The following is a 24,398-nucleotide window of genomic DNA, read 5'->3' on the forward strand; positions in this document are numbered from 1 at the left end:
TGCTGTACATGTTCCCCTGAGGGATGGGGCACAGCTAGCTTTTCCTTATCTTCTTCCAGCTTCAGAGATCTCATACTTAGTTTGCCACCCTCTGTAGTGGCAGCTGTGGCACCTGCCAGCTCATCAGAGTTCATTCAGATGTCTGAGCAGCCCTGGAGGACCTTTGATACACAGCTCATCTCCCTCATTTTAGTGGAAATTCTCTCTCATTCTCTTTCAAATGAGAGCATGGAATCTCTCTCATTTTAGTGGAAAATGGATCACAGCTCAGTAACAAACCCAAATGGTTGTGAGAAGGCTTGTTGTTTAGGGATGCCATACTAGGCACTTCCTAAAATCCCATGTTTCCCTTCCTCCCCAGGAAAGGGCCTAGAAACTGGCAAAAGCATATGTTCAGCTGTATGTCAAACCTCTAGAAGCAGTTTCTGTTCTTACCAAGATCAAAAGAAAGCACACGACTTTCTTCGAGGTCTATTGGCTCTGCTGCTGAAGCCTCACCTGCACTAGAAGCCAGCAGCCTGCTTCGTTTCGGAGCTTGTCTGGAATTAACGGCTCCTCCACGGCGCTTTCGCCGATTCTAAGAGAGAACAAAGCCTTAGCATTTGGTGTGGGAGTAATATTAACGGGGCCCTCATTTTTGCAACACCAGTGAAAGTACACGAGGATACAGAAAACAACTCCACAACGTCTGGAATACACATTGAATGGTGCTCTGGGTCATTCCTGCCTGAGCCCATTGCATCAGAGAAAGGAAACCACAATAGGGGTTTGGAGTAAAGAATTCAAGTTTGATGCTGCACTGGCACCAGGCTAATAGGACTTGGAGTATCTGCAATCAGTCAGTATCTACCAGAATAATAAGGAACCCACAGATGTGCCATCTTGGCAAGGGTTCCTCCCTGTGTGTACACCCCTGAGAAGTGACTTGGAGGGACGTGCTAGTTGGAGCTGCAAAGCAAGGTCTGTGCTCAAGCCAGCTGCCCGTAGCATCCCACATCAGCCAGCTGAGCTGTGCAGATCCCCCTCTGTCCTCTTTGCCCTCCCATAAAGCTGAAAGGATAACAACATGTGGATCCTTACCTCTGAGGAGTCATCTATCCAAATTGGAGAGGTAACAGTAGCTGCTGGCCGTGTGCTAGAGAGAATAGAACTTGAAAGAAAATGCAGCCATTAATTTCACTGTGCATGGAGGGTTACCAACACATGAAGTGTCAGAAATTAAAACATCCTTTAGTCGGACCTAGCAACATCCCAGCCCAGCAACACAATCATTTGAAAGGCTTTTATGTACTTCAAGCATTTCAGTGTGTCTCAAGCCACAGTGTAAGATCCATTCCTTAATTCCTTAATGAGATAAAAAAGCTTTCTTCTGGATTTTACTGGATTTTTGGATGGGATTTCAAAAACAGACAGGCCACTTTATTCCAGGTCTGAATTTTTCACACAGAATCAAGCAGAACTCAAAGCCTTGGCAAAGACCTATTTCTACCCTGTGTCAGAAATTAGACTGTAGAAAGACACTTCATCTGTCACATACCCATCATTATCTCTTGGTTCCTCTTCATCATCACTGGTCAGTAGCACAACTGAATTATCTGCTGCACTGGAAACAACTGGGTTTCCAGTTGGGTGCTGCTGGTTCTGCTCGCACTGCTGCAACGGGGTCGAAATGGAGGCAGCTTAGGAACCACATGTAGCCCCTCCTCCCTGCTCCCCTCTTTCAGTTCCCTAATTGGATTTAGGCTGGAGGTGTTTCTTTCCCTCTTTCTGCCCTAAACAGGCAAATTCAGCAGTGATAGCCATGAACACTTCCTATTAGATGAACACCTCAGTGTCCAGGAGCACCTTATATGGATGTTGCAGGTAAACACTTAATATTTGAGGAGTCAAAGTCTTCCTGTCCTCTCCTTTTCTTTTTCTTTAAATCCCTGGCCTGTATGATGAGGATCTCTGGAATAACTTCCCTTTTAAATTGCATCTCCTTCTGTTACATTACCAATGACTGGTAAATGTTGTGCCCAAGTTCTGGAGCAACAGGCTCTTTTCAACTACTTTTTCACTACAAGGGATACTTGGAAGTGTTAATGTGTTCAGAGGTGCATTTGACTGGTAACTCTGTCTAAAGTGGTCAATCAGAGCTGTGTTTCAACCCTGGAGGTCAGGCTACCTAGTTAGATGCCAGAAGATAGGCCCAGGAGCACAGGAGAAAACTAATTTGACTGCAAGATGGACAGAAGTGTGCCAGTCATTACTTACCACAACAGAATCATCACCAGTTAGATCAATGACTTCAGGCTCAGCAGATTCGTCGGTGAGATCTATGATTTCGTCAACAGCTGAAAAAGAGAAATGGGCTGTCACTGTGGAACAGGCTGAGGTAGATTCGATTGTGCCTTGGGTCTCTTCTCTTCAGGAATGTGGCCAAAATGTCACTCAAGCTTTGCCCTCAACAGTCCACAGAGACCATTACCAGCCCTGTTTTTTTCACAGGTGGCAGTGCAAGAGGAACAGCAGCTGAACTTCTCACACAATTCTGTTGGATAACAATATCTTGTGGGAGGTACACACCAACAGATGATTCATCTAACATAGGGTAATGTTTATCAGACAGAAAAAAACCCCAAAACAAAACCCAAAGCAGAACCAGAATCGTAGAGGGTATCCTAATTTTACAGTACCATGCTGTACATGTTCCCCTGAGGGATGGGGCACAGCTAGCTTTTCCTTATCTTCTTCCAGCTTCAGAGATCTCATACTTAGTTTGCCACCCTCTGTAGTGGCAGCTGTGGCACCTGCCAGCTCATCAGAGTTCATTCAGATGTCTGAGCAGCACTGGAGGACCTTTGATACACAGCTCATCTCCCTCATTTTAGTGGAAATTCTCTCTCATTCTCTTTCAAATGAGAGCATGGAATCTCTCTCATTTTAGTGGAAAATGGATCACAGCTCAGTAACAAACCCAAATGGTTGTGAGAAGGCTTGTTGCTTAGGGATGCCGTACTAGGCACTTCCTAAAATCCCATGTTTCCCTTCCTCCCCAGTAAAGGGCCTAGAAACTGGCAAAAGCATATGTTCAGCTGTATGTCAAACCTCTAGAAGCAGTTTCTGTTCTTACCAAGATCAAAAGAAAGCACACGACTTTCTTCGAGGTCTATTGGCTCTGCTGCTGAAGCCTCACCTGCACTAGAAGCCAGCAGCCTGCTTCGTTTCGGAGCTTGTCTGGAATTAACGGCTCCTCCAGGGCACTTTCGCCGATTCTAAGAGAGAACAAAGCCTTAGCATTTGGTGTGGGAGTAATATTAACGGGGCCCTCATTTTTGCAACACCAGTGGAAGTACACGAGGATACAGAAAACAACTCCACAACGTCTGGAATACACATTGAATGGTGCTCTGGGTCATTCCTACCTGAGCCTATTGCATCAAGGAAAAGACATCACCCCTGATCTCTTACCAGGTGCCTCACCAGGAAAAAGCCTATCTCAGTGGCTTGCAAAGAAGAAGACTAGTTCACAATTCTATCAGGGTGTTGCTCACACTGTAAGCATTTCTGAGCTATTGCTAGCACCCCAAGAGATTCAAAACCTTCAGTATCCCAGAACATGAAGTTACATAAAGTTTTAACAGGCTTCTCCTCCCGTGCCCTTGCTAAAAACTCTTGAAATCCTTTCTAGAAGTACCCCAGAAAATATGTTTCAGAAATCAGATTTGCATTGAGTAGTAAAGTACTTACTGTGCTCATGGTGTTTGGTGATCTAAAACCACTGGAAAAGTCAGTGGGACAAACACCAAAAAAGGAATTTCAGGGAAGTTACAGCAATCGATCCCTTAGATTCCTTAGGTAGAACAGGCTACAAAGTCCTGATTTCTAGGAATCAGAGAATGATGTTCTTCCAAACCTATCAGAAAAGAAGAGAGGAGATGACCTATCTGGAATGCCTGTTCTCTTAAATAGCCACACATACTCTAAGATTCCCTTTCACGAGTCACCAGGTTCTGCCCAAAGCTAGAGGGGAAATCTATGAGTCTGGCACTTGAGTCCCAGACACCTGCAGCTGGACCTGAAGCCCAGAACAGCCCCACAGCATCAGAAACATTTTCAAAGATCATCTACACTCACCTGTACCGCTAGTTGAGAATTTGTCGTGAAAATTATCAGCAAATCGCCTTCTGTTCCCACCAGGGACAGAGAAGACAGAGGCTCTGCACCTGCTTCCCAGCAGAGTATCCGCCAACTGCCAACTGTCGATGGAGTGTTGGGCTCCTGACCCCTCCGTGCGGACGCCCGCATGGCAACCGTTTGGTAACATTCCATGGTCCGGTAGCCGGTGACCTCTTTGCACCCTCGTGGAGGCCCAGAATGCTTTGGCTTGGAAGGGACCTTGAAGATCATCTGGTTCTAACTCCCCTGCCATGGATAGGGACCTCATCCACTAGACCAGGGTGCTCAGGGCCCCATCTAGCCTGGCCTGGAATAGTGCCTTCCAGAGACGGGGCATCCACAGCTTCTCTGGGCAGCCTGCTCCAGTGTCTCGACACCCTCACAGCTCTTCCTAACATCTAATCTAAATCTTCCCTCTTCTGCTTTAAAATCGTTCCCCCTTTTCCTCTCACTCACTGCCCGTGTGAAGAAATCGCTCTCTGCCTTTCCTACAGGCCCCTTCAGCCACTGGAGGGCCGCAGTGAGGCCTCCCCCGGAGCCCGTTCCTCTCCAGGCTGGACATCCCCGGCTGTCCCAGCCTGGCTCCATAGGAGAGGTGCTCTGGCCCTGTGAGCATCTTTGTGCCCGCTGCTTCCTTGCCCTTCGTGCCGGCCCGGCGGGCACATCCCGCTTGTGCCGGGTCAGAGCCGGGCGCAGCCTCCGGGCGAGGCCTCACGAGGGCAGAGCAGAGGGACACGTCCCCCTCCCTCCGCCTCCAGCCCGAGTAGCGCTGCAGCCCTTCGGGGGCTAAAGAAACCCCACCAAAACCTCCCCTCCCCCGTGAGAAAATTAAACCCTTTCTTAACCTTCTTCCTCCGTGTTTATTACTCTGTTGTTGAAAAGACTCGTTTTAAATTCAGCCCTAATTCAAAGCAATTAAAAGGACACCAAACTTCCCTCTCTCCCCCCCAACTGGTGAAAATCTAACAATTTAGATGCTTATTACAAGTCTCTAAAGTCTTGAAGTTTTCAAGTGTTCAGCTGTTCCTCTGCTGAGCATTTCACAGCAGGGTTAGGAGGAAGTTTGCTCTGTTTCTGGGGACAGCACCTTCCCCCCCAAGGCCCTGCTCTGCTGTGAAAGATGACACAGGAAAAAAAGGGAAATTAAAATTCCATTTTCCTTCTAGCCAGTCTGCCACTGGCCCTGCATTCAAAGGGGTTGGCTGGAGCTCTTGAGAGCGGCAGCAACCCTGTCTCAGCCCTGCTGGATGCGGGATGCTCCTCAGCTTCCGATCCCATGGGCACTCTCGGGTGTGGGGAGGATGGTGGTAATTTGTCCAACACTGCGGATAGCATAAGGATATTTTCAGATCTTGCTCTATGTGAGGAGGTTCATTTCTTACAAAAATGTCTCTGTTGTTACAACTGTTGCTTTTAGGCCAAAATGTTGAGAGTTTAAGGATGGTTGGGAATGACTTCCCCATTTTTCTCAGTCCTGAGCCTGGGAATTAAAGGAAACTCATTTCAGTCATCATATTCACATCCTTCATTCCTCATATTTGTTGCTGGTTGGAGGTACTTAATTATTCATATATTAAATATATATTTGGAATTGCTCTAGCATCTTAACATTTGTATATCAAGCATTAAATCTCCTTTAGGATTTTTTTTTTATCTAAGCCCTTTGGATCCAAGATTTTTGGAAAGCAAGTGTTTAAACTGGATTTACTGGAGTATGAAACATCCCATGTATTAAGGCAGGGACCCTGTCCACTCACACTCCAGGTGCAGCGGAGGTTGGCTGAGTGGAACCAGCACCACTTGTATTTCAGGGTGGGACTGGATGGCTTTTAGCAGGAATGTGTTATTAGGGGCAAGAGAGGAGAGAGCACTGAGGAAAAGGAGGGGTAGCTTTTAGTAAGTTGAACATTTGAAGGCTCTCAGGCTTGATCTTCCTCAATGCTGCTAATGATCACAGCAGGGGGCTGAAAAATATGTTTATTGTAAGACCCAACACTTTTTAACTAAAGCCACTCTTGAAAATCCTCATCACTCAGTGGTGGAAGGGAGGGAAATCTCTTGCCCCTTCTCTGTGCATCCTACAAAAGCTGAAAAGGCCACATACCTCTTCTATCTCCTTCCATGTGGACCAGCTTTAAAGCAAGGCATAGAACCTCTGAAATACCCCTTGCCTTTCCATTTCATGAAGGAAGAAGTTTACACCTATTAACTTCCAAAAATAAAAGGTTAATTATGGCCAACAGTGTAAACTAAGCCCAGATTGAGCTGGCTTCTATATTAATCACCCCGGAAAAACAGCATTGGGATTTTCACGGATGGCTATGGTTTGCCACCGTTTTTTGTCAGGAGAAAGCAACTCATAAGTGAGAAATGCATGGTTCACTGGCCAGAGGTTTTCAGCTCTGTACTCTCCCAAATCAGGGGTACCCTGGAGATCAAAGCAAGGGTCATAAAATAATTGAAGAAGGGTGAATGTAGTATAAGATGTCATATACGGACATAGCCTGCTGCAGAGTGATCACTGATGACTAGAAAATGTACTATGATGTGAGAAAACCCATTTGCCACCTCAACTGGGTTGGTACTGCTTCTCACTCTTTGAGTCACTAGTAACGAAAATGATTTTGAGCTGTGGGTAGACAAACAACTGGACTCCACAAGGCAGCAGAGGTCCAGCAACTAGCTCGGTCCTTCAGCCCTACGACCGTGGCTGTGTTTGCCCACAGGGCTCTGCCCATGGGCAAGTTGGTTTTGCTGCCAGGGCGACCCAAGTGAAAGAGGGCTGCATCATCCTCTCGGGCTGCCAGGGACATATGGTGGGTTATTGATGAGAGGGAGCGTGACACCTGGCTCCCCACACAGCTCAGCACAGGGAGAGGATTGCACTCTCCAAAGCAACCCTGCACAGCAGTCCTTCTAAATCCACCATAAGGATGCAGGGAAATAGGCAAGGATTACCAAAAGAAGCCCCGAAAAGATGATAATATTCACTTATAATAATTTTTACTAGTCCCACTGAGAATTGCATTGCAATTCATGTGTCCAATTGTGCCTTTGCTTGACTATAGCAATGGTTGTGACCTCGGAATACATTTGCCAGTCTCTTAACGGGGAAGTGCTGGTGGATGATCTATTAGAGAAATACATATTGAGACAGTTTAAATTAAGTAAAAACATTTTTGAAGCCTTTGGTGGGAGGCAGTAGTGAGTGGCTTGTTCTGCAGAAGAAAAACTCAGGTAGGTTTCTTATTGCTGGGACTGATTTGCACCCTTCTCAATGGCACTAAGTGCTTCTCTTGGCAAAGGATGGAGGCTTTGAAGCATCTTCCATCCTCCAAAAATCTGGATGTGCATAGGGTCCCTCCAGTTGCCAAGGTTTGGCTGTCAGCTTAGCAGGAAGGTTGAGCACTGGGAGGAGGGGTTTGCTGGGGTCTGGGTGGTATTTCAGTCCATCTCAGTCCCTGCTCCTTGGCACGGGATGATGGGACTGAGAAACTACAGGAGGTGAGGAGGAAAATCGTTCTTCTTCTATAGCTGTGTTCCTCTTCTTTTGAGAGGTACTGCTTTCAGCTGCTCCCTCAGGCAGTCTGCTTTTGCCCTCTTCTGAAAAAACATGGTGTTATAAGGGGGACTTGTGCCTCTCCGGGCTGCCCCCGCTGTCCCTGCACAGCCATGAAAGTATCTGCGCGCTGAGCAGAGCTATTGCTGATGGGCACCACTTGGCCTGCTCTGCACAGTCGGTGTCAAGCTCTGTACCTAAAAACATACAGTTCAAAACTCCTTTTTAAGCTCAGGGCTAAAGGTTGGTGCCCAACACCCTGTTTGTGGTACCCAGCTTGTAAACCTGTAAAAGATGCCTTTTGGACTAATGCTTGCCCCTTCAAATGGTTCCTCAAAGCTCATAATTGGTTTTTAGACTTCTTTTAGAAGCATTGTAGCAGTTCTTTGCAACGTCGTTGGCCTGAAGCAGTAGCACGATAGTGAAATTGGGCAGGAGGAGATCACAGCTCTGGAAGAGGTAAGAAGGCTTCCTCAAGGGGTTTAATACCCAAAGGCTGAGTTCAGCAGGTTTCCTCAATGACGATGCTGCTTCAGGATACATCACTGGAAAACCTGTGCAGCTGTGTGTGCCTCATGCCTGTCGAATTTCTGCCTGCTGTCATTTTCCATGCTCCGGTCAGGCTGATTGCTGTCCAGCTCGCTGCTGTCCTGCCCGTGGCTCTTGTCAGACCATTCCACGCTGATGGCATGCTTCTCCAGGGAGCGGCGGGAAGCAGAATCCTCCCGGGAGAACCCTGCTCACTGGCTGTCTGCATCCAGATCGCTCTCATCTTCCACAGTGGCATCATACATGACCTGTGTTAGAGAGCAAAACAAGAGCCACTGTCACTCCTGGGAAATTATCTATCAACAAGTGCTGCCCTACTGCACTAAAGCTGCTTAGGCTGAGGGGACACCCAAAGCTTGCATGGTACATCTCTGCCTGGAAACACTAACTTTTATGGAGTTAATGAACCCTTCACATTATGAGAAATTAACATTTGATCCTGTCCTCAGATTTCATGTGTGTGAGTACATCATTGCAGTGTTGCATATCTTGCAGCAGCAGGCTACACTCCTGCCTTGGCACCATCAACACCCCCTGATTTGGGGTATCCAGACAAGGGAAAATAGATTCCTTCGCTCATGCCTGCTTTCCCCTCACCGATTCTTCTCAAAGCTGACTCCCATAAAACAACATGTCCATCTTCAAGTTCACTACCCATTTCCAAAACCATGGGGACCACTGCTCAGTGCTGTTTACCTTTTTTGCATCTTTGTGGAGTTTGATAGACTTCACCAGTGCGGCCTTTGCCCTCATCCTGTAGGCCACGCTGTCGCCTCTGCCGGCGTTGTCTCCCCGGGTGAAAGGGAATGGGGGGAATGGTACAGTGACTGGAATGCCTGTGGGAAAACCCGTGACAACCTCATTGGATTCATCTGTGTCATTGGAATCATTATCATCATCATCATTGTCATTCACATCTTCATGGCTTTTGCTTGACACATCAGGAAAGTGCTGGAAAACATTTACTATGCATCAGGAAAATGAACACAGATGTGAGATGTGCAGACTAGTATCTGTCCTGCTAGCCCAGGGCTTATGCAGTTTTGGGGAGCTATGTGCAGGCATTTCTTTGAATTCACCTCACCCTGCCTAAGGAGGAGATGCTATTTAGGGAGAGATGCTACTGCAAGAACTGCACTTGACTGAGGAAAATTAGTGTTGCTACTCACTGGCTGCCCTGCAGCACTCGACTGACATAGTGTCGTTCAAAACACTTACCGGTTCCACTGGGACTGATTTGTCTCCCTCATCATGAAGACTCTAAACTACGTGCAGTAGTTGGTTCTCAGAGCAAAGAATTGATTTTACATGGGTAGCAGCTGGCAGTGGAGTATAAATCAAATAGCTATATACAAAATTAATACCGTTCACTTACATCACTCCAAAAAATGATGGGAATTGGATTAAAGTGCTCTTCCAACACCAAATATTGTCATCTGATCCACACTAACAAATGTGGGCTGTAGTAGTTGTGCCATGCTATAGTCCTTTTCTCTTTTTAACTGGCAACTGACACATTTTTCATTAAGACAAAAGGTTTGCAGTGCTGGTGCAGAGATAGAACTAATGAAAGTCCTCAACCAGGACACCAGACACAGGAAAAAGTCTATGAAACTGGCTCCAAACAGCCAGGTGAGGACATGCCCTGCAAGCATCTACAATCATAAAACAAGTACCAGAAAAGATGTATTAGAGGAAACAAAAAAAAAAATCAAAAAGTATTTATTAAAGATAATGAATAGAAAGACAAAAGGAGCTTACATATTTTTCTTCGGAGCTGGCAGAAATGGCCTGCTGCTTGGATTTACTGACCTTGAAGGGAGAAAAGAAAAAAGCATTTATCAGTATTTCTCACTAAGATGCAAAGAAAATAATACAAGTGATTGGTGATCCACATTTGTGATTTACTCACTGGCCATGCAGCGGTGATGCTGATAAGGCATAAACACAGAACTGCCACCTTCATTGTGATGTTTTACCTAGAAAATATTTTGGAACAGTGAGTCAACAAGGTAAAGTACCACAAAAATGCCATAGGCTTTTCCTTTTTCCCAGTGTGCTTCACTGTGCTGAGAACAGCTCCCTGCTGTGGATCCAACCTGCACATACTAATTTTTGTCTTCTGTCCTTCATCACCACCACACACCCAGCTGGTTTGTCATGACTTAGCTACTCAAAAGCTACAATAATTTTTAAGAGGCTCTGAGAAGAGCTGAGCAGCTGGTGAGAGTGGCCACACTGAGAAGGTGAACTGAATCCTGTCACCTAATGACTTGCACAGACAAAGGAAAAGCTTTGTGATAGCCAAAGTGTTATCAATATCAGCTTTGGTTTATCTTCATTCATTTAACGTATTTTTTTTGAGAAGAGACAGCATAAAGCCAACTCAGTTTGGATTCTCTTGTCAGTTATTTTAAAACTAGTTTTCAGGGTTATTAACTTCAGTTTCTGAGTAAAGTCAGTTTATATGAACATAAACTGCTTTTATTGATAGACCTTTATTTCCTCCTCCAGAAGCTTGAACAAAATAACCTGTGTTTCCAAACAAGAGATAACGTGAAACATCTGCTTACATTGCAGTTTTAGCAATTTAATAAATGACTAATTCCTGCTGAAATTAGGAGAGTGCTGAGCTACAGTAAATTTTGGTGCTTACAGACCAGTTCCCAGGATACGGAACATCCCTGAGAAATTAAACCAATTCACTGATGAACAAGAGTCATTTAAAACTTTGGTAAATCATAGCAGGAAAAAAAAGGCTACTTAGGACATATTTAAAATGCATTAGTAAGGCTGGCCCTGAGACAGGACACTCTACTAGAGGTATTGCAATTTCAAGTTACACAGAGAAGGATGAGTGTCCCATCCATTCAGGATTGTGCAGCACAAACTGTGAGCCTGCCAGAAAAAACAAGGACACTGCCAGGCAGTGGTAACATGAGGGAGAAAGCTTTCTGTGTTCAAGCACCAGCTTTGAGTTTGCAGCACATGATTCAGTGGCAGAGTTTTCAACAACCTCCTCCTGACATCTATAAGCACACAGGTTTAAAATTGTCATTATGTATAATACCTTGCATTGCTAAAGCAACCTTGCTCCTATAAAAACACACCTTTTTCCACAGAGCAGCATCAAATGTCCCTGCCCAGTGAAGCAATTTTCAAAGATCTCCTGCTCAGTGTTTGCTTGACTAAAGCTGCAGACAGATTAGCACATGTCAGGTAGTAAAAGCAAAAACATTACCTTTTCTGGTGCTGGAGGAGTCAGCTGCAGCAAGAGCACTCCTAGTGATCCCAGCAGCAGCTCCAGTCAGTTGGCTCCCAGAAGCTCTGTCTTTCTGCCCTTGTCCCCTGACTGCCTGACATCTGTGACCTTCGGGAATTTAAACCCTGTCCCAAGCACAGCCACCAATCCCCATGTGGCGGAAAAAGATGAGGTCATGAGGCTCCTGGCCGCTGTCCTGCCCACGTTCTCCTACACTTCCTCTTTGGCTTTGTGGCTTTTGAAGCAAACAAAAATTACTCTATGGTTAAAACATTACTTATGGGCGAGATCATTAACCAGCAGGTCTGTTGTATGCCCAGCAGTTGGTATCATGTAGGAGGGCTTTGGGGCACATCTGTCCTCCTTTTGTGAAAAGGCAGAGCCCAGTTTCCCAGAAACCTTTTGTGCCCTGCTCTGTAGGGAGTAGGAATCTGTAATGTGAGCAGGAAGAAAGAAATCTGAACATAAAATTAACCAAAAAGGCGTTAATGCTTCCACAAAGTTGTAGATTTGCTCTCCAGGGCATACGTGGTGCAATGGGAATTGCAAATATGAGGCAGAATATGGCCTTTTGTGTTTTTTGGTCTGACCTGGGTAAAAAAAATTAATAAAATTAGTTGTCTCAGTAGGCATTCTACATCCAGAAACTTGTTTGTAAAGATATAGAAGAGCCAGCGATAGTTGAATTAAAAAAGATTTGATTTTGAGAAATTCTTACTTCTGTTCATTTGTGTCCCTTCTTGCTCCTTTCTTAGATGGTTTGGTCAACCTAAAAAAAAAAAGAAAAAAGGAGGGGAGAAAGCAGCTGTAGCTCCAGTTTGAGAAGTGCCATGATTAGCATTGAAAATCAAGGGATTGATTTCCCCATGGTATGAAATTCTGTGTCTGCTATGGAGCAGGGCATTGGCCCTGTTGATGGGTGACATATATTCTGGCAGTGCCTCGCTTGGACAGCCATAGCTTTGGGCAGACTCTGCATCAGCCGGGATGTGCTGTAAGGCTCTGAGACCCTCTTCCATTTGGTGTTTCCTTAAAATGGCAATGAGGTGTCATTCAAACACAGGGAAACATCCCAAACAGCCCTTTCAGAAGGCAGAATATTTATAACTGTTTCAAAGCAGTTCTCTTTCTCCTCATCTCTGATACCCAGCTAATGTTTGCTGTGTCCTTAGTCAAGCAGACAATAGACACCTTGTTGTAAGAGGCCCATGTTACCAGTTATCCTGTGCTTATTAACACTGTGGCATGTTTAGAAACATGGTGAGAAACATCCCCAAGTTAGCTCAGCACCTGCCCATCACATGATCACACAGACCTAGCTAATTATATTTTGGAGCTGAGATCAGCAACAGCTGGAAGTTCAACTTAGTTTACTTCATAGAGTCTTCTAATATCCTAGAAGGAGAATTGGATAAAAAGATAGTATATGGTCCATCATTAGTAGTTCTGCATGTAAGGATCCACCTGAATGAGGACTACCCTGGCTTTTATTTTTGGAGCTATGTGACCAGATACTAACTGAGGAAAGAGTTTTCAACCAAAAGAAGCCTTCTTGCAGCACTTCTTGCAGCAGCATTCCCTGGTCCCTGCCAGACAATCATGACATGCTTTTGTTAGATTTCTATATATGCTCTTTTCTGTAAATTTAAAGAGGACCTTCCCTTCCAGTAAATTATAGTTTTCTTTTGGCTTTCAGGCCAGTCTGCAGCTCATGTTTTCATGCAGTCTGAGTTGCTTGTGTTTGGCTTTTCTGAGACGCTGACTGTGGAGAAGGTTTAGCAGTTTAGTGGTTGAGTCACTGGTACAAAAACAAACCTAGAGATTTCTGGTCCAGAACCCCAAAACAACACACTATAGAGAAACAGCCCAGCTGGAGCCAAGTATACGTGCTATCGCATTACACACCCCCGGTGTTTATTTACAAAGCAAGCCAAGTCCCACTGCCATCCCTCCTTAAACATGTACTTTTCATGCCCAGAAATTGTCCCTGGATCACGTCTCTGACGGGAGGAGGGTGTAAAGCAAGCCATGTGTGCAGGACCTGCAGTCAGCAGGTTTCTCCAGCATATCTTCCAAGAGGTGAAACGCAGGTGTGAAGGGCTTGACCACAGCTGCTGTGGGCCCTGAGATACTTGAGACAGCGGTGGGTTTTCAGCACCTCTGTCACAGGCAGAGTGGGAGCTTCAGACAGAGTTTATTAGAGAAAGTATATTATTAGAGAAGCCCCATTGCTTTTCTAAACTCCTTCTCAGAGAGGAGCCTACATGCACCTGGATCCAGTCTTAGCCCTAGACTTTTCAGTGGTTTATATTGACCTTTACACAGCTTTGTCCTGCAGGATTAAGGATGGCAAACCAAATATATTTATACAAATAAAAGGAATGATTTATTGAAATGGGTTACAGTAATGATAAGGATAGAAAAAAAGGAGTTTTGTCAGAATTACTTACCACACAACATGGATGGATAGCTTTAACTATTAGTATAGCGAACTTTTTTTCAAGGAATATTGAAGTAATTGTAATAAAACAATTGAAGTAATTATATTAAAGCTAGCAAAACAATTACTAAGTAGAGGTTGGTGTTACTCACTCATAGCAATGACCAGGGGCAAATCTCTTTTGCTCAGTCTCGAGGACTAACCTTGAGGGGTGTTCCCACTCCAGGGAGAAATCTCCACACACATTCAGAGAAGGGGTTTGTTAGGAGACCCTACTGTTAAAAAGTCTGGGCTTTTATAGTATAGAGTGATTGACTGTCAGTCATATGTAATTTTTTTAGACTATGTGTTGTCACCTTACTCAGCAAAATATGTTTTGTTGCTGACAAAGGTGTTAGCAACTCTCTAGTTTCTTCTGCTTCACACTCCTGACTCTCAGTTTTGTATCAGGGCCTGCACATCCTTGCTGCTCCCAGCCTCAGTCAGGGAGCCTCTGTCTTGCATGTCCTTGTGGTGGGGTCTGATAGTTTGGTCAAGCTGCTCTCAGCGCTCTTCAACACTAAAACCAGCAGACCTTCCTCAATTGAGCTTATCAATGATCAGGTGACTCTCTTTGCTGAGGTCGTCACTGATAAACTTGTAAGACAAATTTTGAGCTGCTGTATTTCCTCTTAGACAGAGCGTGCTGCTACAGCCTGTGCTGTGCTTTTCCTCCCAGAGAGTACCCCCATCATCCCTCCTGGGGGACATCAGTGGTCACTGTAGAAGAAAACACCTTTACAGGGACTTTGCAACGTCACACAGCTGCCCTGCACTCCATGGTCCACAGGCCACAGCACTGCTCTAAATGGGGTCAGCACCCCCCGAATTCCATGGGAGCGTGTCCAAGTTTTGAACTGGACTGGTCCCAGGACTGTGAAGACTACCAAGGGGAGGAAAGTGGTGGCATAAACGGCCCAAAGAGGAGAATTTTCCTAAAGGCTGGGGAACTGGATATTAGTACCTGGAGTTGCATCCTGAAGCCTCTGCTAGCTTTTTACAGTTTCACAAAAACTATAAACTGTAAACGTCCCCACCTCCAGAAGAAGAGAGAGTTTAATTCTACTTCAGCAGGGCACAAGTCACAATGCAAGGCAGGTGAAAGTCCTTAATTTTCTAAAAACACTTCTGTGTCCTCTAAGAGGGGAAACAGCATGAACATTAATAACCATTTCCCAAAACCCCACCGACACTGATTTGCACTGTTTGTGCAAGGGGTCGAAGCCCTCTAACCTACGGCTCCAGGGCAGCAGGTTACAGCACCTGGAAAACACAGCCCTGCCTTTCTCCTTGTGGCTTTGCTGACAACAGTCTGTTTTGACAGAGCAGGACTGGGTCAGGTGTGATGCTTTGCCCACATGCTCAGCTTTCTACCTCTACACAGGTCTTAAATTAAACCCAAAGTATAAGGAGGAGAAATCCTGACACTGCAAAAGTCAGCGGGGTTGCTGCGTCCTTGGGGCACACAGGAAACCAAGGGAAGTTGTAACTGCTGGTCATCTTTTTAGAGGCTAATATTGGGATAATGTTAACTTCTCCCCTTTAATTTTTATTTTTTGATTGTTCACCACTGCATGGTGTTTGTGGCTTATCAGAAACTATTTGCCAGCAGCTGCCTTACCAGAAATATTTGGCAGACAAACTTGTTGCATCACCCTCCAAAACTGCCTCTCGCCCCCTCTGAGCATCACTGCCCCATCAACTGCTACCATGCCATTTGCATTCATCTCTCATGTTAATCAAAACTGGTCTGTGTTTAGCTAAGCTGACCTGCAATTTCCAGCACTTCGTAACCAAGTGCCAGAGAAATACTGAAAACTTCTGGAGCAAATCCTCCCTCTCTTTGGAGGCAGCTAATAGAAGTGGTCTCTGACAATCTCTGTGCACTTGCATGGGAAAAACAGGTCCCTGTCAGCATCTAAAAATGATGACCCCAAGCCTCTGACAGGTGAGCCTACAGCATGCCAGGTCTGGGCTCTCAATCATGTGAATTTTCTTATGTCTGTTGTGTTAAGCAATACTATGAAACTACACAAAACATCCGACACAGAACTAAGAAAATTAGCCCCAGTCACTTCATGTGCATAAAAAGGCTACTGTGGCATGAGATAATCCTGGGCTGGTTTAGCTGGAAATCTGGAACTGCTTTCCCTGCTAAAATGAGCCTGGAGACAAAAAGGTGCTGAGGGGAGAATATAGGTCCCACACCACATGTATAAATCTACTGCCATGCAGATAATCTTCCCCAAAACAACTGGGCTTGACAAAAATGTTGCATCCATCCATTTTATCACAGCTACCTCATAACACATGTGAAATGAGCTAGGTTACAACTATTTGTATTGACAATAACATGCCAACCTAAACCATAATACTCTCAGCTTTTGCTCTCCTTTCTTAAGGCAGTTTGGGGTCTTGACTCCAACCCACTGATTCTTGGTGGGGCTTTGGGGGGCTTTTTCCTTATGTCATTTCACCTGGGGAAATGCTCTGTGGAGTGGCTCTTAACCTGTATTTCACACCACAGCTGTCTCATGGGTGTGCTTTTGGGGTTTATTTTTGGTTGGTTTGGTTTGGGGAGGGTTGTTGTTTGTTTGTTTGCTTTCTGTTTGGGTTTTTTTTTCTAGACTGTTGGCTGGACTTTCGCTTGAAAAGGAAAATTTTTTTGCTATCTTGTGAAAACAGGATGGTTACTGAGAAGGTAATATATGCAATTTCTCAGCCTGGACACAATTTCTGTCTTGGTTGCCAGCCCCCACCTGTGTAGACAACTCCTGCTCATATCAACTTGACGTTTGGTTTAACAGGTTTGGCAAAGGCCCGTTGGCTGCTGATGGAGCAGGTGTAAAACAAGCAAACAACAATCAAAGCAGAGGTTTGAATTGAACTTGTGTGAGATTTGTTGGAAGAAGTAAAAGTACATCTTTCCAAATATGCAACCTATCAAATCCATAAAATGCAATAGAGGACTAAAGAATTCCTATCCTAAAATACCTATGAAAAAGTTCCTTTACAGAAGGAAGCAGTGCTTTTCAGATATGACAACTTGCAGCAAACTTTTATCTTTTAATCCAAATCGACCCGAAATGTCAGTGTAACAATGCAACTGTCTTTATTTTTGATTTCCTCTCCAAGCAGCAAGGAATTTGGCATTCTGATTGCAAATGCCCTTAAGTCAACCCTTAGTGTGCCACATCCAGTGGTGGTTGGGTAGGTAATGGCACCTGAAGTCCGTGACAGTTTCTTTTTCCCTGAGGTTTCCATCCCCAGGATCTGAAAACTCCACTGATGAAATTGAATTTTTCAAGGGGAAATGCAGGATGAGCCCTTGTGGAAGACTCACATGCAGGGTAGGATGTTTCAGCAGCGACAGCCCCTGAGCTGTGAAGTGCCACGGCCAGCTGGCAGATGGAGATGTTTGCAAGCACTGAAACCAGAGCTTGGGAAGTGTAGGTCTTGCTTAGGCCTGCAGGCAGTTAGAGAAACAACTTGTGTGCTCAGTAGGACGCTTTCTCCCAAAATCTGGACAGGTACATGCTGTCAGCACTGGCTGGCGATGTCCACTGTATCTCCCTGTCACTGATGGGGACACTTGCTGCCAGACCACGTCAGCAGCCAGGGTCTAGGAGCTGCTGCTGGCTCCTTGTTCTGCAGACAAGTCGGTTTTAGAGTGGGAAAGGTAAATGATGATGGTGATGATGATGGTGAGGGTAGTGATCATGGTGGTGATGCGCTCCCCAGCGGTTGCTTTATGTCTTTACCTCACAGGTAAAGACGTATTTTGCAGGCTAAATGTTGAACACAGCAGTTTACACAGCTATATTCTCAAAGAAAATATTTTTCTTTGGACGTGTGCACAATCTGCTGCTCTTTCAATCCTCAAAGTATTGAAATCAGGACATTTTCACCAAAACATTCAGCTGAGTCTTTCCTGAGAAACAGAAGCCCTCACACCCCAAGCACTGCCCCTTTCCTTTTACCATACAACACACACTGCCCCAAGAACGACAAAGCTTATGCCTTTAGCATTTTTCCCCCAAAATCAAAAACTACAGGGTGATGAAAAGAATGAGTGCTTCTGACTGATCAAACCAAGAAGTTTATTGCCACCTGTTAAAAGAAGTCTCTGTCTACCAGCAGAGTCCAACATAGATAAGCAGACAGACTTGACTCTATTTAAACAAATTAATAGTTTATTTATAGTTAAACTCAGGAAAAATGGAACTGTATACAACAAGAACTATGTACATGAAGAAAAAAGTCTTTCTGCCACCTACCCCCGAAAATCCATCTGACTGGGGGGGATACTTCTGTCCTGAGAAACAGAAATACTCAGAAATAAACGGGATGATAGTCTCTGGGAGGGAGTTCTGTTCTGCAGGTTGGGCAAGCCCTGGAATTCTCAAGGGCAACAGCGATGCACCGACTGCAGAAGAGATGGCCACACTGGGTTGACACAACCTGTCGGACACTTCGTATAATCTGGAAGAAAGGAAACCACAACGTGTTGGGAGGAAAGGATTTGAGTTTGCTGCTCTACTGGCACCAGGAAAATAGGACTTGGAATATCTGGAATCAGTCCATGACTAGAATAAGGAACCCCCAGATCTGCCAGGGCCATCTTGGCAAGGGTTTCTCCTTCTACCTGCACCGCCAAGAAGTGACTTCACAGCAAGGTCTGTGCTTCAAGCCAGCTGCCCATAGCACCCCACATTAGTCAGCTGAGTTGCACAGCTCCCCCTCTGCCCCGTTACCCCTCCCACAAAGCTGAAAGGATGACAACGGGGATCCTTACCTGTGAAAAAAAATCCATGCAGATCGGGCACCTTACAGCTCGTTGCCATTCCCTAGAGAGAGCAGACCCAGAATTAATACCACTGGGCATCGAGGGTTACTCATCTATAAAATGTCACATAATTATCTGACTGCACTGAGGAGCCACGATGCATTTCTTTGGAAGAACCCTGTATGTCTTTAACTCTCTCAGTTTGCTGCATGTAATGAAGAGTTCAGATCTCCCTGTCCTAAAGGAAACAGTGTCTTGGTTTTCACTGGGAGAAAGATGAAGTCAGCCACCCTGCTCTAGGATTTGAAGTAAGAGCAGTCTCTAGCACTGGGAAGTCTATATATGGCAGCATTTATCTCCAACGGGTCATCAATAACAGCTTTGCAACCAAAGCATCAAGCTGTCCTCTGGAAAGTATTCATTCTAGAATGGAATGAGGTCTGACACTACAGAGTAACACTGCAGATGGCTCTGGCAAGCTCCAGCCTCAGGAAGAACCCTCTGGTCAATGTTCTGCAGCTCTGAGCTCTTCCAGCCTTACCTACTGAGAGCAGGAAGGCACGCTCTGTAACAGAGAAGCTTGAGACCGAAGGAAAAAATATTCTTTTTTTATTTTAAGTTCTCTCTTATGTTGCCTTTCAGTAATCCAAAAGGCTCAAAGCATACCAGCTTTATTAAGACTTGCACAGAATTGGCCTGGCTGCTGCCTGCCAGTCTTGTGATGCCAAACCATCCACACTACTGAAAATATTTCCATATCCAAGATCACTACTAGAGCCTAACATGAAAAGTAAATGCAACATCTTATGAGCAAGGGCCTGTGACTAATCACCCTTTCTTGCCATACCCCCAAACTCGTCTTTAAGGTTCTATGCAAAGTTGCCCATCTGCCTTGGGCTGCCTTTTTCTCCCCAAGTGCAAACATTATCCTTTCATCATCATGCAGCACAGGATGCAATCCTCATTGGAAGAGGGAAACAAGTAAAGTGAAGGCTTCAAAGAAGCAAAAATCACTCTTTGGTAGGTCACGAGGCGTACGTACTCTGAAATTGCAGGTTCCTCGTCCAATGATCTCCGTACTTCAGGCGCTACATCAGCCGGTGCATACTCTGTGTCAGCCACTGCATACTCTATGTCAATCACTTCAGACTCTGCATCAGTCACTTCAGACTCTGCATCAGTCACTTCAGACTCTGCATCAGTCACTTCAGATTCTACGTCAGTCACTTCAGATTCCACATCAGTCACTTCAGATTCCACATCAGTCACTTCAGACTCTACGTCAGTCACTTCAGATTCCACATCAGTCACATCATCTGCTGTTTCATATTCATCATAACTGCGCAGTACAGGGCTGTCCAACAGTTGCTGGCTTCTTGGTGTAAGATTTCTCCTTTGTTGTTCATACCCTGTAAGTTAATTTTGGTAAGTCAGATCTATCATTTACTCTCTCTTTTTCCCTGGAACTATCCTTCAAACGCGTTATTGTAAATAGTTTGTAATGGGTCCTATTTGAAATGGACACTATTCAGCTGGGTTACAAGCAATCTCAAACAAAGTAGTTTCCTAAATATTAAGGCTGAACCCTTCCACACATTGAGACTATTCTGCTATGGAAACAAAACATTTGCTATAATCACCCTACAAACAGTTAAAACGTGACCTGAGAGATTCTCAGTGTCCACTGAGATACACTGCCTGTGAATAAATATGCCCTATAAAGGGAAGGTCTCTCACACTGTTCTTACTAATACGGTCTGCTGTGATCCTATGGTAAGGAATGGCAACAATTGCTGTGTGATAGGGGAGAGAGGACTGCAGTCAAGTTCCCAAGGAGCATGGTGACATAGCACATACACAAGAAAAAGGCTTGGCAAAACACAGAGTGCTTTGTTCCAAAAGTTTCAGAAGGGATGGAATAAATGCTTAAATCTAAAACTGTACATTCTGGAGCTGCTGTGCTTCCTTGTTGCTGTATGATGCTAAACTGTTGCCCTCTTTTTGTCTGTGTTCAATGAAACCTCCCCACTCAAAGGCACTTTCTATCAAACGAGTCTTATTGAGAACAGTCCTTGGAAATTATAAAAACACTTGAAGCAGTGTCTCCCTAGAAATTGCCATCATCTCCCTCCTCAGTTAAGGTAACTTGAAAATGGAGTTTTATCACCCAAGTTCAAACCCAAGTTCAAAGGAGATCAATTTTTAGTGGCCTAGTCTGTAACATCTGAAGGATCAAGACCTGCTGTTCACTTTTTAATTCTCAGAAACCGCATGCAACAATGATCTCTGCAACTCCAGTGTCCATGTAACAATAATCCAGCACTAATCAATTAAAATTACAGAAAATGTCACCAAATTAAAGTTCTTTCCTGCAAGAGCATTCAGCTACAACTTCTGTTGCAGGGATATTCCACTGTGTCTGATAGCAGCTAGCAGACACAGATGGGATCCATTCCCTAAGACATTGGCCAGAGGCTTTAGCACTGTCCTTTGCCTTCTGCTAAATGCAGTTTCAATCCCTGCTACTAGAGACTGTTGGAAAAGACAAATAAAAAATAATGATTACACTTAGGATAATTCCATTGGAAAAAGTCAACTCACCTTCAAGAAGCTTCACCAATGCATATGGGAAGGGAGAGAAAAGAAAATACAATTAGAATCTGGTGTGCATGCCTGGTGTTCCATACTAACACCAGCTCAGTGAAGAAGATACGAGAGAACAGGCAAAGAATGGCAGGCTCCAGACTTCTTATTTTGGTTAAGAACATTCAGAGGAATAGTCAGTTAGCTGTTGCCCTGAAAACAAGCAAGAGGGTGCTGCTAGTTCTGCTCCCACTGATGGAACAGGGTAAAATCAGAGGCAGCTTAATAACATCTGAACACCCTTCTGCCACCTCCTCTGTTTCACATCTCTAACTGGATTTGACCCAGAGGTTTAACTTTCCCTCTTTCTCCCCCAAATGGGAAAATTCAGCAGTGATAGCCATAAACAATCCATGTTAGATGAACGGCTGCTGAAGAAAGGAAACCACAAGAGGGGTTTGGAGTAAAGAATTCAAGTTTGATGCTGCACTGGCACCAGGCTAATAGGACTTGGAGTATCTGCAATCAGTCAGTATCTGCCAGAATAATAAGGAACTCACAGATGTGCCATCTTGGCAAGGGTTCCTCCCTGTGTGTACACCCCTGAGAAGTGACTTGGAGGGACGTGCTAGTTGGAGCTGCAAAGCAAGGTCTGTGCTCAAGCCAGCTGCCCGTAGCATCCCACATCAGCCAGCTGAGCTGTGCAGATCCCCCTCTGTCCTCTTTGCCCTCCCATAAAGCTGAAAGGATAACAGCATGTGGATCCTTACCTGTGAGTTCTCCTCTCTCCAAATTGGAGAGGTAACAGGACCAGCTGGCCATGTTCTAGATGAACAGAACCAGAAAGAACAACAGCCATTAATTTCACTGTGCATGGAGGGTTACCAACACATAAAGTGTCAGAAATTAAAACATCCTTTAGTCGGACCTAGCAACATCCCAGCCCAGCAACACAACCATTTCAAGACCTTTTATGTACTTCAAGCAATTCAGTGTGTCTCAAGCCACAGTGTAAGATCCATTTGTTAATGACTCCACGAACAGAGAAGAAAGGTTTCTGCTGGATTTTGCAGCAGATTTTGTGGGCAACAACCTCTTTCAACCCTATGTCAGAAATCAGACTGTAGAAAGACACTTCATCTGTCACATACCCATCATTATCTCTTGGTTCCTCTTCATCATCACTTGTCAGTAGCACAACTGAATTATCTGCTGCACTGGAAACAAGTGGGTTTCCAGCTGGGTGCTGCTGGTTCTGCTCCCACTGCTGCAACGGGGTCGAAATGGAGGCAGCTTAGAACTACCTGTAGCCCCTCCTCCCTGCTCCCCTCTTTCAGTTCCCCAATTGGATTGAGGCTGGAGGTGTTTCTATCCCTCTTTCTGCCCTAACCAGTCAAATTCAAGGGTGATATCCGTAACTACTCGTATGACATGAACAGCTGCTGAAGAAAGGAAGCCACAGGAGGGGTTGCAGTAAAGAATTCAAGCCTGGCTGCTGTGTTGGTGCCAGGCAAATAGATCTTAGATGTCTGCATTCAGTCCATTACTGCTATAATATCGGGAACCCACAGATCTTCCAGTGCCATCTTGGCGAGGGATCCCCCTCTACAGGCACCCCTGAGAAGTGACTTGGAGGGATGTGCTACTTGGAGCTTCAAAGCAAGGGCTGTGCTTCAAGCCAGCTGCCTCTAGCATACCATGTTAGCCAAATGAGTTATGCAGCTCCTGCCCTGCTCCATTCCCCCTCCCACAGAAAATGAAAAGGTGGCAACATGTGGATTCTTACCCCTAGGAAGCAATCCTGGTACAGCACATTTGTAAGGGTAGCACTGGGTCTTGTGGTAGAGAGAAGAGAGCAAGAAAAAAATTCAGCTGTTAATTGCACCACTCAGCAGGGGTTAGTGATACATAAATTGTCAGAAATCAAAACATCCCTTCTTCTGATCTAGCTACAACCCAGCCCAGCAACACAGTCATTCCAAGAACTTTTATGTACTGCAAGCATTTCAGTGTATCTCAAGCCACAGTGTAAGATCCATTCCTTTATGACTTCATGAAGAGAGAAGAAAGATTTCTTCTGGGGTTTACTGTATTTTTTTGGGTTTTTTAGTTAGTTCTCTTCCAGACAGGCCACTACATCCCAGGTCTGGAGTTTTGCACAGAATCAAGCAGAACTCAAAGCCTTGGCAAAAACCTCTTTCCACCCTATGTCACAAATTGGACTTTTAGAAAGTTACTTGATCTGTCACATACCCATCATTATCTCTTGGTTCCTCTTCATCCTCATTCACCAGTGGCACAACTGAATTGTCTGCTGCACTGGGAACAAGTGGGTGCTCCTGGTTCTGCTCCCACTGATGGAACGAGGTACAAACAAAGGCAGTTTAGGAACCATCTGAAGCCCCTCCTCCCTGCTCCCCTCTTTCAGATCCCTAATTGGATGTAGGCTGCAGCCAAATCTTTTCCTTTTTCTGCCCCAAAGAGGCAAATTCAGCAGTGATAGCCATAAACAATCCATGTGAGATGAACGGCTGCTGAAGAAAGGAAACCACAAGAGGGGTTTGGAGTAAAGAATTCAACTTTGATGCTGCACTGGCACCAGGCTAATAGGACTTGGAGTATCTGCAATCAGTCAGTATCTGCCAGAATAATAAGGAACCCACAGATGTGCCATCTTGGCAAGGGCTCCTCCCTGTGTGTACACCCCTGAGAAGTGACTTGGAGGGACGTGCTAGTTGGAGCTGCAAAGCAAGGTCTGTGCTCAAGCCAGCTGCCCGTAGCATCCCACATCAGCCAGCTGAGCTGTGCAGATCCCCCTCTGTCCTCTTTGCCCTCCCATAAAGCTGAAAGGATAACAGCATGTGGATCCTTACCTCTGAGGAGTCATCTCTCCAAATTGGAGAGGTAACAGTAGCTGCTGGCCGTGTGCTAGAAGAACCAGAAAGAACACACAGCCATTAATTTCACTGTGCATGGAGGGTTACCAACACATAAAGTGTCAGAAATTAAAACATCCCCT

General features: G+C 45.1%; 4 long non-coding RNA genes across 4 annotated transcripts in view; 1 reads left to right on the plus strand and 3 right to left on the minus strand.

Moving 5' to 3' along the window:
* Positions 1–24,398, plus strand: part of LOC135412873 (uncharacterized) — a 636,102-nt gene that overhangs the window by 52,584 nt on the left and 559,120 nt on the right. The gene's annotated exons all lie outside the window — the stretch shown is intronic.
* On the minus strand, positions 417–23,238 carry LOC135412876 (uncharacterized). Its single transcript, XR_010430002.1, has 3 exons — positions 23,166–23,238; positions 22,150–22,204; positions 417–577 (listed from the first exon to the last, which is right to left on the minus strand). It is a non-coding gene; the product is annotated as an uncharacterized LOC135412876 (long non-coding RNA).
* On the minus strand, positions 10,030–11,727 carry LOC135413828 (uncharacterized). Its single transcript, XR_010430413.1, has 3 exons — positions 11,511–11,727; positions 10,182–10,248; positions 10,030–10,081 (listed from the first exon to the last, which is right to left on the minus strand). It is a non-coding gene; the product is annotated as an uncharacterized LOC135413828 (long non-coding RNA).
* Positions 18,276–19,931, minus strand: LOC135412871 (uncharacterized). The gene is made up of 3 exons (XR_010429997.1): positions 19,839–19,931; positions 18,806–18,857; positions 18,276–18,492 (listed from the first exon to the last, which is right to left on the minus strand). It is a non-coding gene; the product is annotated as an uncharacterized LOC135412871 (long non-coding RNA).

Source organism: Pseudopipra pipra, chromosome 4 (assembly GCF_036250125.1).
Source record: "Pseudopipra pipra isolate bDixPip1 chromosome 4, bDixPip1.hap1, whole genome shotgun sequence".
Lineage (NCBI taxonomy): Eukaryota > Metazoa > Chordata > Aves > Passeriformes > Pipridae > Pseudopipra > Pseudopipra pipra.